Source organism: Palaemon carinicauda, chromosome 11 (genome assembly GCF_036898095.1).
Source record: "Palaemon carinicauda isolate YSFRI2023 chromosome 11, ASM3689809v2, whole genome shotgun sequence".
Classification (NCBI taxonomy): Eukaryota; Metazoa; Arthropoda; class Malacostraca; order Decapoda; family Palaemonidae; genus Palaemon; species Palaemon carinicauda.
The window spans coordinates 50790850-50803762 of NC_090735.1; the positions used below are offsets into that span (position 1 = coordinate 50790850).

General features: G+C 47.6%; 1 long non-coding RNA gene across 1 annotated transcript in view; it reads right to left on the bottom strand.

Moving 5' to 3' along the window:
- Positions 1-12913, bottom strand: part of LOC137650014 (uncharacterized) — a 467050-nt gene that overhangs the window by 27631 nt on the left and 426506 nt on the right. Inside the window, exon 3 of the long non-coding RNA XR_011045901.1 lies at positions 6654-6819. This is a non-coding gene — a long non-coding RNA (uncharacterized lncRNA). The remainder of the gene's footprint in view (positions 1-6653; positions 6820-12913) is intronic.

Here is a 12913-nt window from a genome sequence, read left to right on the forward strand (position 1 = left end):
TCATCTGATGGGAAGGCTTAACGAAGCTTGGAGACTAAAATTAAGCCTAGATATCCAAGTTGTTGCGATGGAAACAGAGAAAACTTCTCGAGATTTACCATGATCCTTAGATACTGGAAAAGTTCTAGAGGCTTGTCTTGGCATTGAAGAAGGGTCGATACCGAAACTGCCGGGGTAGCCAGTCATCCAGAAAGCGAAGGAGGCGGATGCCGCTCCTGTGTGGAGATGAGGGTTCGGGATGATCTTCCTGGTGAATGCCTGTGGAGCTGTGGAAAGATCGAAGCACCGCACCTTGAACTGGTATATCTGTTGCCTAGGCTGAATTCGAAGTACTTCCTGTAAAGACGGATGGATTAGGATCTGGAAGTACCTGTCTCTCGGATCCAGTATGCATGTGAAGTCTTGTGGTTTCCCTACAAGTCTGATCGAATCTGTTGTATCATACTGACCGAAGTTTGTACGACAAACTTGTTCAGGGCTAAGAGGACGATGGCGGGTCTCCAGCCTTCAGGCGCTTCTTACAAGAAAGAGTCGTTTGAAGAACCTTGGGGGGGAGCCGCCGACAACCTTGGAGAGCATCCTTCTAGAGCATGGTCTCGCCCTCTGCCCGAAGGGCTAGCCCCTTTGCCGATCCCATGGCATAAGGGCTCAGCGACACTGGATTCGCTGACAGGGGAGGTAGAGATGCTACGAAACGGGACATGAAATCCCTGGCTGATCATGGAGATCGTTCAGGAATCGGCCCAGAGTTGCTGCCACTTGAAGGGCGCAAATCCAGGCATCCGCCCCCACTGGGGGATGCAAGTAGGGGCTGCCAATCCTAGCGTTTGCGGCCTAGGCCGCCCCCTCTAGGATTATTGCCTTCCCAGGAGGGCTCCTCGCCCTTCGTCACCGACAGAATGGGGGAAGCTGCATAGACACCTTGTCTAGCTGCCCGTGCCGGTTCTGATGTCCTCGGCTGAACGAGGCTGTTGAAGTTGAGACGCTGGAGGCTTGTAGGGACTGGATATAAGCACCTTGGAGGAGTGAATCGTGATACGATTCTCTCCACCTCTCAGTCGCTTGTCCTTGGGCTGAAACAAGCCCCTTCCAAGGATGGAAGAGAGTCTGGGTTTACCGGTATCCACAGTAGGGACCTACGAGAGAAAACCTCTCGGTCACTGCATCTCAATGGTTCAACATCGAGTTTGTCCCCAAGTTCGACGCTTGGTGTCGGGAAACGAAGGTGCACGTGTCCGAGGAGAAAAGTTCCATAACCTTCCCGGAGCTTCCTTGTATAAAACCTCGGGTCGCGACCGGATGGCCAGAGACTCAAGCTCGACGATCAGCCACGAGGTGGCCTGCCTGGCACCCTTTGCGGCTTCCTCCTGGTTCAAGATTCCCGAAGTCGAAAGTGTCACCTGCCCGGCGGAGAGTTTCTCGAGGCAAAAACCCCCGGAAGGTCCGTTGCACGGAATGGTGGAGAGGAAGAGCTAAATCAGGCTACCCCATGATCTCAAAGTATTCCCTCTGTTGACGACTGACAGAGGCAGTGTCAGCAGCCACCGTTGGAGGGAAGGGGATCGGGCGATCCTGAGGAGAGGGATGATGGGGCCTGCCTGAAGAGGGAGAAGAATGTTACCCAGAATCTTCTGAAGATTCTTCTTGCTTTTGTACATGTCATGCTCTGCGCTTACGAGGTGAAGATCGTGACTATGATGATCTGAAAGTATGCGCTCCAGAAAAACTCGGCAGGTTGCCCGTGTTGCAAAAACCCGATGGGAATCGCGGTCGAAATCGCCCTTGGCGCTCGCGCAATGGTACAATCGTTGGTTCGCGCGCGGGTGAACATGTGTGCGCATGCGCGTGAGGGCACGCGGGCACAGTCGGAAGACCGAAAATGGGTAAGTGAGCGATGGCGCGAATGGCGAGCAATGGTTCTTTGCGGGAGATGGTGCGTCGGCGAGCGATGGCGCGATGGCGCGTTGGCGAGCGATGTCGCGATGGCGCGTTGGCGAACGATGGCGCGTTGGCGAGCAATGGCGCGTTGGCGAGCAATGGCGCGTTTGCGAGCGATCGCGTACAGGAGAGCCAAAGCGTGGCCGCGTACGGCGATCTGAAGCCTGGGCGCTTTGGGGCGTTGAAAACGCTAGCGGGCAGGCGAAGAATCGCACCCGATCGCTAGGAGATCGCTGGCGCGTCGGAGATCGATGGAGCATGGTTGCTCGGCCAGAAGATATCAGCGAGGGGCAGAACCAGATGGTGAGGTTGCGCATAATAGCAAATGCTCGTGGGCGAGTACAGAAGACTTCTCGTGGGCGCGAGGGCGCTCAGAGACTCGTTCAAATCGAGAGCACAGTAGATCGTCGGCGAGGAGGTGAAGGAATCATCTCTTTCGGTTCCACCCACACCTGGAAGCTCGTGGAGTACGCTGGTGCGCCTTGCGCACATCAGGAAAGGGCGCGCAGAAGTGCGCTGGTGAGAAGGCGAACGAGGGTGTAAAAAGAAGGAACAATCTCCTTGCCTGTGCCTAGATCCAAAGATCGTGGGCACGAGGGTGAGTGTTGGCGCGCACTGCACACATTAGAAAAGGGAGCGCAGATGTGTGTTGGCTCAGCTGGCCTCCCCCAAGGGGACTAAGCCTTTAGCAACAACAGCAGGAGGAGTCCTCCGAAGAGGAGTCTCTATGAGTGTCCTCTTTCGCGAACGAGAGAGGAAAACTTCGTAGAAGAGACTGAAGATGGAGCCCAAGGGCTGAAGGGTCAGCCAGTGACCTAGGAGCCAACCTCCGAAGAGGCGCTCCTGCAGCTGCTCAGCCCCTTGAGCGTAGCTGCAGGTGAGGCCACTCAGCACCAAGAGCATAGTTGCACAAAAATTATGGTCCGAGAAGTAACCGCTCAGCCCCTTGAGCAAGGTTACAAAAGCGGTTGCTCAGCACCAAGAGCAAAACCGCCGGAGGACCAGGAACATATCATAATTATTAAAGGTAAGAAAAGTTCCCCCGAAAGAGAAAGAAACTCAAACCTGGGCAGTGAACCTCCCTCGGAAGGGAAGTTACCCATCCAAGGAGGCGAACCTCCTGCGTGTTCTAAGATGAACTGAAGAGCTGTCCGGTGTCTCGGGAGAACTTCCAGGAGAAGGAGACACGCCCCTGACGAAGTCCTATAGAGGAGGCAGCAACAGCCGACTCCCCGAGTCCCAAAAAGACAGCTCTGCTTCGTTGTCACATTAGGCAAACGGAAAACAGATCGTTAACTGTGAAAATATAAAGTAATTAGTTAACATTCATTCCCCCGGGAAGACTCTGAAGAGGAAACCCGAGGGAAAAGAACACAAGAATTACATAACAGGCAAGAGCCCCAACACCACTTACACTCACGGGAAAGGGGAAGGGTGAGAACTGTAACAAAAACTGAATTATAACAGTTATAACTATGCAATTCATTAAAGAATGTTCACTAAAAGTAAGAACGAAACACCCCATTCTAAAAAGCTGAAAAGTTAACAAATACAATTAGATTTAATAATAAAAAAAATAATTGAGATAAAAAGTACTGCGCAGCAACTCCACCCGAACGGAGGAGCTATCGTAGTATGTAGAAAACGTAGTAAAAGGTGAACGACCTTCAGAGAGAGAGAGAGAGACCGTAGTCAAACTACACTCTCGCATTCCTACGCTGAACCCCACCTTCCCCGTAGGAAAAGAGGAGTAGCGGAAAACAGAATAATAAGTCCAGCGATGATGACTCCCCACGGCGCCCGTGGAAGGAGGCGACCGAAGGACAAAGGAAGAGATCGTGGTCTATGAAATTACATCGTAGTGGCCTGACTGCCGGCGGCCACACGGTGATATCGTACACACACACACACAGCACGAACACTGAAAAGGAAACTTACTGATTTCTATACTAAAATATATACATAAACATAAAAATATGTTTACATATATATATGAGTAAAGAAAAGTAAGTAATTAAGTAAAGACAAAACAATAAATGGCTGCCATGTGAGGACAGGAACAGAGACATCCATTCATCGTCCGAGCCAAAAGCGAAGAGAGTCAGTTAACCCTCGTTAAAAATCTAATGGCTTGCCATTTCAGCTACGCCGAAAGTAATACCCCCTATGTAAATAGCGTGGTTTGTGTTTCGGTTACGGAACAATGTAAAATTATTATGGACTTCTTACCTTCGAGACAGATGGTAGCGGCTAACGGCGGTGTGTGCGGAGGAGGAGGAGTAGAGGACAGGGAGGAGAGTGACTTAACGGCAACACATTTGGTATGCAACACTTTTGTAACACTATGTAACATAACCTTACTTTAAATTCAACTTGAATGAAATTCAACTTTAAATTTAACTTAAATGAAATTAGCCTACTGTACACACACTTAAAAATAAAATGTTAAACTTAATTCCACATTTTGTTTTCATTTTCATTTTCTTACTTTTCTTCTTCTTCTGACTTGGCTCTTTTTGCCTCGCTTTCACCTGCACTTTTTGACGGCCTTTTTAAAAGGAACCTATCTAGGCATGTTTGCTTTTGTCTCCACTTCAAAGTATTGCGAAAATGACGAACGCAAGTGTCGTCACACAAGGCTAACGCATGGCCACTCGCCATCTTGTACGGGTGCCTCTTTTCCATAAAATTAGAAAACTCCTGCCACTTCACTAACATGTCTTTGATGTCTGTCATAGAAAGGCGGGCCTCGTCTTCCACCTCCCTCTCCCTACTGAGCTCCTGCAACACCTCCAAATGTTGCATCACCTGGAGTTCGATCAATTCCGGTGTCGTGAGCTCTTCCTGATGCTCTTTGACAAGGTTGTTCACGTCTTCCTCGTCTACCTCCAGCCCCATGGACTTTCCAAGAGACACAATTTCATCCATCACAACAGGTTTGGGGTCATCAGGGTCTGTCGTATCGAACCCTTCAAAGTCCCTCTCAGCAACGGAAGCTGGCCATAATTTCTTCCACGCTGAATTAAGAGTTCGACTTGTGACACCCTGGATGCATTGTCAATAATTTTCAAACAATGCACGATGTTGAAATGTCCCTTCCAAAATTCCCAAAGGGTGAGATTGGTGTAGTCTGTGATATCGAAGCATTTCTTGAATAAATGCTTCGTGTACAGTTTTTTAAAGTTGGAAAGAACTTGTTGGTCTATGGGCTGGAGGAGTGGCGTGATGTTGGGCAGGAGATAAAGGACCTTGATGAACCTGAATTCATCAAAAATGTCCTCTTCGAGACCAAGAGGTTGACCAGCGGCATTACTGCTGAACCAAAGCACAGATTAACCCATTCTGTGAAGAAATGACAGGAAACCCAAGCCTTAGCATTAGCGCGCCACATCACTTGCAGTTTTCCTTTCAAGATCCTTTGGCTCTTAAAAGCAGATGGGTTTTCAGAGTGGTACACCAGCAGTGGCTTTACCTTACAGTCACCGCTGGCATTGGCACATAAGGGTAGAGTTAACCGGTCCTTCATGGATTTATGGTCCGGTAGTCTCTTCTCCTCTGTCGTGATGAAAGTCCTCCTGGGCATCTTCTTCCAGAAAAGGCCAGTTTCATTGCAGTTGAAGACTTGTTGGGGGATGAAGCCATGTTGGCGATAACAGAGGCAAAGGTTGTGACGAAGTCTGCCGCGGAATTCGCATCGGAACTTGCTGATTCCCCATGCCTCACAACAGAGTGTATCCCAGTCCATTTCTTGAAATTATCCAGCCAGCCACGACTGGCTTTGAAGGTTTCCGCTGGCGTCGAAGTCTCGCCTTTCTCGGCTGCTTGCTTCCCTTTCAAGTCATCATAGATTCGACTGGCCTTCTCACATATGATTGTCTCGGTCACACTATCTCCCGCCAACTGTTTCTCCTTTATCCAGATCAAAAGAAGCCTCTCCATCTCGTCATGAATATCACTACGCAGCTTGGAAAGGATGGTTAATCCTTTGGAAGGCTTGGAACTCTCTATAGCATCCTTCTGCTTGAAGATGGTACATATGGTTGATGTACTCCTCTCGTAATGGGCGCCAGCTCAAGTCACTCTTATGCCACTCTCATGTCTTGCGATTATTTCATGCTTCATCTCCATTGTCATCATACGCTTTTTCTTCTCACTACCCTTGTATGTACTCGCTTGCTTTGGACCCATTGCTTATTTAATGAATTATGCTCTGATTCACGAAAAAAAACATGTAATAAAAGCAAACAATACGGCCGATGCTTGGAGATAACTTTAAGCGACGGAGATCTGACGGGAAAGACCGAGTGATGCTGTCCTAGTGAGCAGCCTCTTGCACATGTGGCCACCTGGCGGCCGCATAGGGAACTACTGTACCACGAATCTCAAATTTTTCCTCGTATCTCAGAATAAAAATTTGCTCGGAACTCTCCTCGTATCTCAATTTTCTCGTATGTTGGGTTGCTCGGATCTCAAGGTATTACTGTACATATATATATATATATATATATATATATATATATATATATATATATATATATATATATATATATATATATATATATATATATATATATATATATATATATTTATGAGAGAGAGAGAGAGAGAGAGAGAGAGAGAGAGAGAGAGAGAGAGAGAGAGAGAGAGAGAGAGAGAGAGAGAGAGAGAGTAACAATCAGCAAAATACCTGGATAAGAAAACTGAATTCTGCTTACCAATAATATCCACTTTTTTTTACATTAACATTAAGTACAGTATTTGGTCTTGGGTGGTGGTCGTATCGAGACAAAAATACCTGCAGCATTACCGGTATGTTAATTCTTTGAAAAAATCTTCGTAATGAAAACTTTGGTCCTCCTGAATTTTATTTGAAGTTATATTCTAGAAGAAGAGAGAAGAATTACAACAATCATAACAAAATTGTTGATAAAATATATTTACGAATTAAATTAATTATTTGTATTGTATCTAAATATGACATTAAATTAGGCAATCTTTGTAATAAGTTAAGAAGAAAATCATTGTAATTTCTTAGTAAGAACCAGTATTGGTTACTTTAGAATACTGTATATGCATTATAAGAACAATGTGCACTGATTGTACAGTCCATCTAATGCTTCCAGATTCAAAGAAACCATTTTGAGAAATTATTTTCATCATCATCCAATTAGCAGCGAATTTTTAATAATCTTCTTTATAGATTACTGTATTTCATATAAGGAATATAATAAAGAATGGGAAATCACTGCATATTATGCTATATGATTACCCAGTAATATGTAATACACTAACAGTACTACAGTATTGTATATAGACCATAATTCAATAGATATGCCATGCTTGGAATCATTACTTCAATGGTACAGCATTTAGAGAAAAAAAATGAAAACCAAGACATTTAGTTTACTCTAGTAATAGAGGACATTTGGTTTCTTTAATAATGCTTACTAGTTACAAATTCTGTACTGTAAAATGCAGTCAAAGCCATCAAACTCATGTCATAGTTAAATTGCACAAAGCTGCTAGTGACAATTGTATAATATGGACTATAAAGCAGTACAGTACTGTAATTGATTTACATCAATTTTACCATGTATAAAGACACTTTCTATTGATGAGAGCAATTGAACAGTTTTCAACACTAACTCTTTAATTATAAAAAAAAATTTACTGATAAAATCACTTAAGCAGGTTTCAACAGTAACTGTACATTAATCTAAATGCATAAGACTTTACTATGAAATTATTTGGACTTAGGATTTCAACCATTGTCTGGTTTCACTGTAGTTCAATCTTACTGTTTGTTAATGAGCAGTAACAATTGCGTTATCCACTATTTAAATTCCTTCCTGATAGTTTTTCTATCCCATTAGCCTTGCTTTACTAGCAAAAATAGCAAACCCATTAATGGTATGAAATACATGTACATGTAATACTAAATTTTTCAACAGAATATGACAAATTCGTAGATAATTTGTTTTCTTCCTAACTATACAAACCTTAGCTATTTAATAGGGGTATTGCTTTCGGCGTAGCTGAAATGACGAGCCATTAGAATTTTAACGAGGGTTTACTACCACACCGCTAGTTAGTGGGGGGGGGGGGGGTAGGGGAGGGTAGCTTGCTAACACCCCCCCCCCCCCACCCTCACACACCTGTGCTTGAGCTCACTTAGCTTGGAGGTAGGACTTCAAGGGGATAGGGCTGGCAGGCAAGTTTGATTAAATAGCTAAGGTTTATATAGTTAGGAAAAATACAAATTATCTGCGAATTTCTCATTTGACCCGGAACTGACATACAAACCATGCTATTTAATAGGGGTGACTCACCCATTAGGAAGGGTGGAACGTCCCAGCCAGTACTGGCTTTTGGCTTTGCCCGGGGGCTCATTATTTGAGTGTGTCAGTACTCAACAATAAGGAGTCCCTGCACCTCGCTAGAACCTTGTTACGTAAGGAGTGCGGCCTACGCAAGCTGTGTGGGAAGGTCTAATAAAGTGTGACTTGTCCTACGAAGTTGACCTGTAGTCCTTTAGATGGAAACTTTAGGCTAGGACTCTCCCAATACCACCTCGTCAGGGTATGGGGACGTGACAGTATTAGCTTAATACTAGGAACACAAGGAAACATGGTTCACCTGTAGTGGTTTGAGGTCAGCTGTACAGAGAACCCAGGATGCTGCTTTCCCCAGGAGAGGGGAAGATGAAGTAAAGAATAAGGGCCAGACAAACCTTTTCATTCATGCAGGCTACGACTGGGTAACAATGCCCTCAACCTTCTGCTACTTGTCCAATAAGGAGCCTGAGGTTTTAAACCAGCTGTTGTGCAGCCACCACAGGGCTGATAGAGAATGTATCGAGCCTCCTGTGGGTTACGTCTAGCAGGTAGTGGGCTGTGAAGGTCTTCTGACGCTTTCACACCTCAGCCTGAAGAACCTGCATCACAGAAATTCTTCTTGAAGGCCAGGGATGTAGCTACGCCCCTGACATCATGTGCTCTAGGGCGACGTGACGGAGGAGGGTCTGGATTCAGGGACAGAGGGATCACCCTACGAATCCATGCCGAGATGGTGTTCTTGGTGACCCTCCTCTTAGTCCTCCCAGTGCTAATGAACAATGCTTGCACCAGAGGATGGAATGCCACCGTTCTTTTGAGATACAGCCTCAAGCTCCTTACTGGGCACAGTAAGGAGACTCGAAATCTGGAAGGAGTCGAACCGAGGGTCCGCCACCTCCGGATTCTGAGTCTTAGCAATAAATTCAGGGATGAATTTGAACATTACCTTCCCGCATCCCCTTGAATGAGAGACCATGAAGTTCACTGACTCGCTTGACCGAAGCCAAAGCTAGTAGGAACACCGTCTTCCAAGTTAAGTGACGATCTGAAACCTGGCGTAATGGTTCATAGGGAGGTCTCTTAAGAGACCTGAGAACTCGAACCACGTTCCATGGAGGAGGTCTCACTTACGACTGAGGGCAGGCAAGTTCATAACTTTGTATGAGTAGGGAAGGTTCCAGCAAGGAAGAAATGTCCATTCCTTTGAGCCTGAAGGCTAGACTTAAGGCTGAGCGATAGCCTTTCACCGCCGAGACTGAAAGGCGCATTTATCCCGCAAATACACGAGGAACTCCGCTATAGTGGCATCGAGTGGAGAGAAACCCCTTCCACGATACCAACCACAGAAGACTTTCCACTTTGCCTGGTAGACAGATGCGGATGATTTTCGCAGATGTCCAGACATCCTGATCGCAACTTCTTGTGAAAATCCTCTCTCAGCGAGGAGATGCTGGATAGTCTCCAGGCGTGAAGTCTTTGTGGAAGATGTTGGCATGTGGTTGTTTGAGTAGATCGTGTCGCGGAGGGAGTTCTCTCAAAAGTTCCGTTAGGAGTTGCAAAAGGTCCGGAAACCATTCCGCGTGATGCCATAGCGGAGCTATGAGGGTCATTGAAAGATTGACTGATATTCTGGTCTTATTGAGCACCCTCCTCATCAGACAGAACGGGGGAAAGGCATACACGTCGATGTTGTCCCACCGTTGTTGGAAGGCATCTTGCCAGAGCGCCTTTGGATCTGGGACTGGGGAGCAGTATAGCGGGAGCTTGAAATTCAATGCTGTTGCGAACAGATCCACAGTCGGGGAACCCCACAAAGTCAGGACTCTGTTGGCTACTAGATGATCCAAAGACCACTCGGTACTCCCTATCTGAGACGCTCTGCTCAGATTGTCGGCCAGCACATTCCTCTTCCCTGGCATGAAACGTGCCCATAGCGGAATCGAGTGGACTTCAGTCCATCTCAGTATCTCTAATGCAAGATGGGATAGCTGCTTCGAAAAGGTACCTCCTTGCTTGTTGATGTAAGCCACTACTGTTGTGTTGTCGCTCATCACCACCACAGAGTGACCCGCCAGGTATTGTTGGAACTGTTGAAGGGCCAAGAAAACGGATTTCATCTCTAGAAGATTTATATGGAGGCACTTTTCTGATTCTGACCACAGGCCTGAGGTCCTGTGGTGTAGAACGTGGGGCCCCCCCCCCCACCCGCTTCTTTGAGACGTCCGAAAACAGCATCAAATCCGGGGGGAGGACAAGAAGATCCACCCCTCTTCGTAGGTTCTCGTCTGTCACCCACCACTGGAGGTCCGTCCGTTCCGCCGGTCCCATATGGATCATGACGTCCGGGGAATTGTAACCTTGATTCCACCGGGACTTGAGTCGCCACTGGAGGGATCTCATCCTGAGGTGGCCGTTGGGAACTAGATGAGCCAAAGATGAGAGGTGACCGAGGAGACGTAACCACGATTGGGCTGGAAACTCTTCTCGTCTGATAGAAGGGCTTGCGACCTTCCTCAGACTTACTATCCTGTCACCTGATGGGAAGGCTTTGTGGAGATTGGTGTCTATAATCATGCCTAGGTCTTTGAGTGGGAAGCAGAGAGGACTTCTCGAGATTTACCAAGATCCCCAGATCCTGGCAAAGTCCCAGAAGTTTGTCTCAGTGTTGAAGAAGGGATGACTCCGAGTCTCCTAGGATCAGCCAGTCGTCCAGATAACGGAGGAGACGGATGCCGATCCTGTGTGCCAACAATGATATCAGGGTGAAAACACTAGTGAAAACCTGTGGTGCTGTGGAGAGACCGAAACACAGCACCTTGAACTGGTACTCCTTGTTGTCTAGGCTGAATCTTAAGTACTTCCTTGAAGACGGATGGACTGGGATCTGGAAGTAAGCGTCCTTCAGATCCAGTGTACACAGGAAGCCTTCGGTCTCACTGTGAGTCTGACCGTGTCTGCGGTCTCCATGCTGAACAGAGTTTATTTGATAAACTTGCTCAGAGACAAGAGGTCGATGACTGGTCTCCAACCTCCAGACGCCTTCTTTACAAGAAAGAGTCGACTGAAGAAGCCTGGGGACCCGTCGAGGACCTCTTGGAGAGTTCCCTTCTTCAACAAGGTCTGGACTTGCTGATTCCATGGCAAGGGAGCTCAATGACACTGGATTCGTCGTCAGGGGAGGTAGAGATGTTGTGAACGGGATGCGATATCCCTGATTGATTACGGAAATTGTCCAGGAATCGGCCCCGAGTTGCTGCCACCTATCTGCGCAACTTTGTAGGCATCCCCCCACTGGTGGACATACAGGGGGACTGCCAATCCTAGCGTTTGTGGCCTTGGCTGCTCCCTCTAGGATTTTTCCCTCCCCTGGAGGACTTCTTGCCTTTCCTATCCTTGACAGGAAAGGGCTTAGACACCACTGTCTTCACTGCCGTTGTCGGTTTTGTAGTCTTGGTAGGACGGGGCTGATGGGGTGCTGGAGGCTTATAGGGCTTGGATGTCAAAGCCCTATGTAGGAGGGGGTCTTGATGGGTCTTCCTCCACCTCTCAGCAGCATGCTCCACGTCTTTAGGCTTAAACAGATTCGTTCCCTCCATGGAAGAATGTCTGAGCCTGCTTATCTCGGTGCTAGGGACTTTTTGATGGAACCTTTCAGCCACCGCATCCCGACGTTTCAGGATGGTGTTCGCCCACAAGTTCGAGACTTGGTGGGCCAGAAACTCGATCGTGTGAGTGCCTGACAGTAGGAAGGTCTCCATAGCTTTCCTGGTACGTTCTTTGGAGAAATCCTTCGAACGTATCAGGATACCTAAGGTCCCTAACCAGATGTCAAGCCACGAAGTGGCCTGTATAGCACACTTCGCAACCTTCTCCTGATTAAGGATCTCAGTCGCTGAGAATAAGACCTGCCGGTTGGAGAGTCTCTCAAGAGGGACTTCCCTGGTAAGCTCTTCCAAAGAATGGTGAAGGGGAAGAGCTAAACAAGGCTCCTCTAAGATCTCGAAGTACCTCCTCTGCTGAACACGAAGAGGTGGGAGAAGCTTGTTGCCGGCACTGGATTGGCTGGGAGGCGGCTAGCTCAGAGGGCTGGACCGCGATCTTGTCCCTGGTACTCTTGACCCCTTGAGACCAGGGAAGAGCCGCACTGGCCTTAGAGGGTTTTTGAGTCCCAAATACTAGGTCCAAGACCGTGTCTTTGCCCTCTCGAGGGGGAATCTCTGGGTCAGCAAACCCATTGAGAGTCCTCATAAGGGTCAGAAATTACCAAAATGCATGTTCTGACTCCTGTAGCTCTCCTCCGGATGGACTCGCAGCGAAGTCTCCTGTCCCCAAAGGCTCTTCTTGGGGAGAATCTCGGACGTTCTCCGAGTGACTGGCTGGCTCCACTCTAAGTCTTGACAATGATTTCAGTACTGTTTTAGAGTCCTTTGACTCCCTCCTGGGAAGGATGCAGGACTCCAACAACAACGGAGGTAGGCTCTTCTCCGCCCCTACCAGAGAAGACTTTCCAGCGCGAGGTGGGGTTTCCCCCATTGGTGCGATGGGGGAACGTCTCACCTCACGTGATTCCCCTGAGGACGGGAAGTCCTTGTCCGACAGGGAGGGAGAAAAAGTCTGGGGGGGGGGAGGGGGCCTGCCTC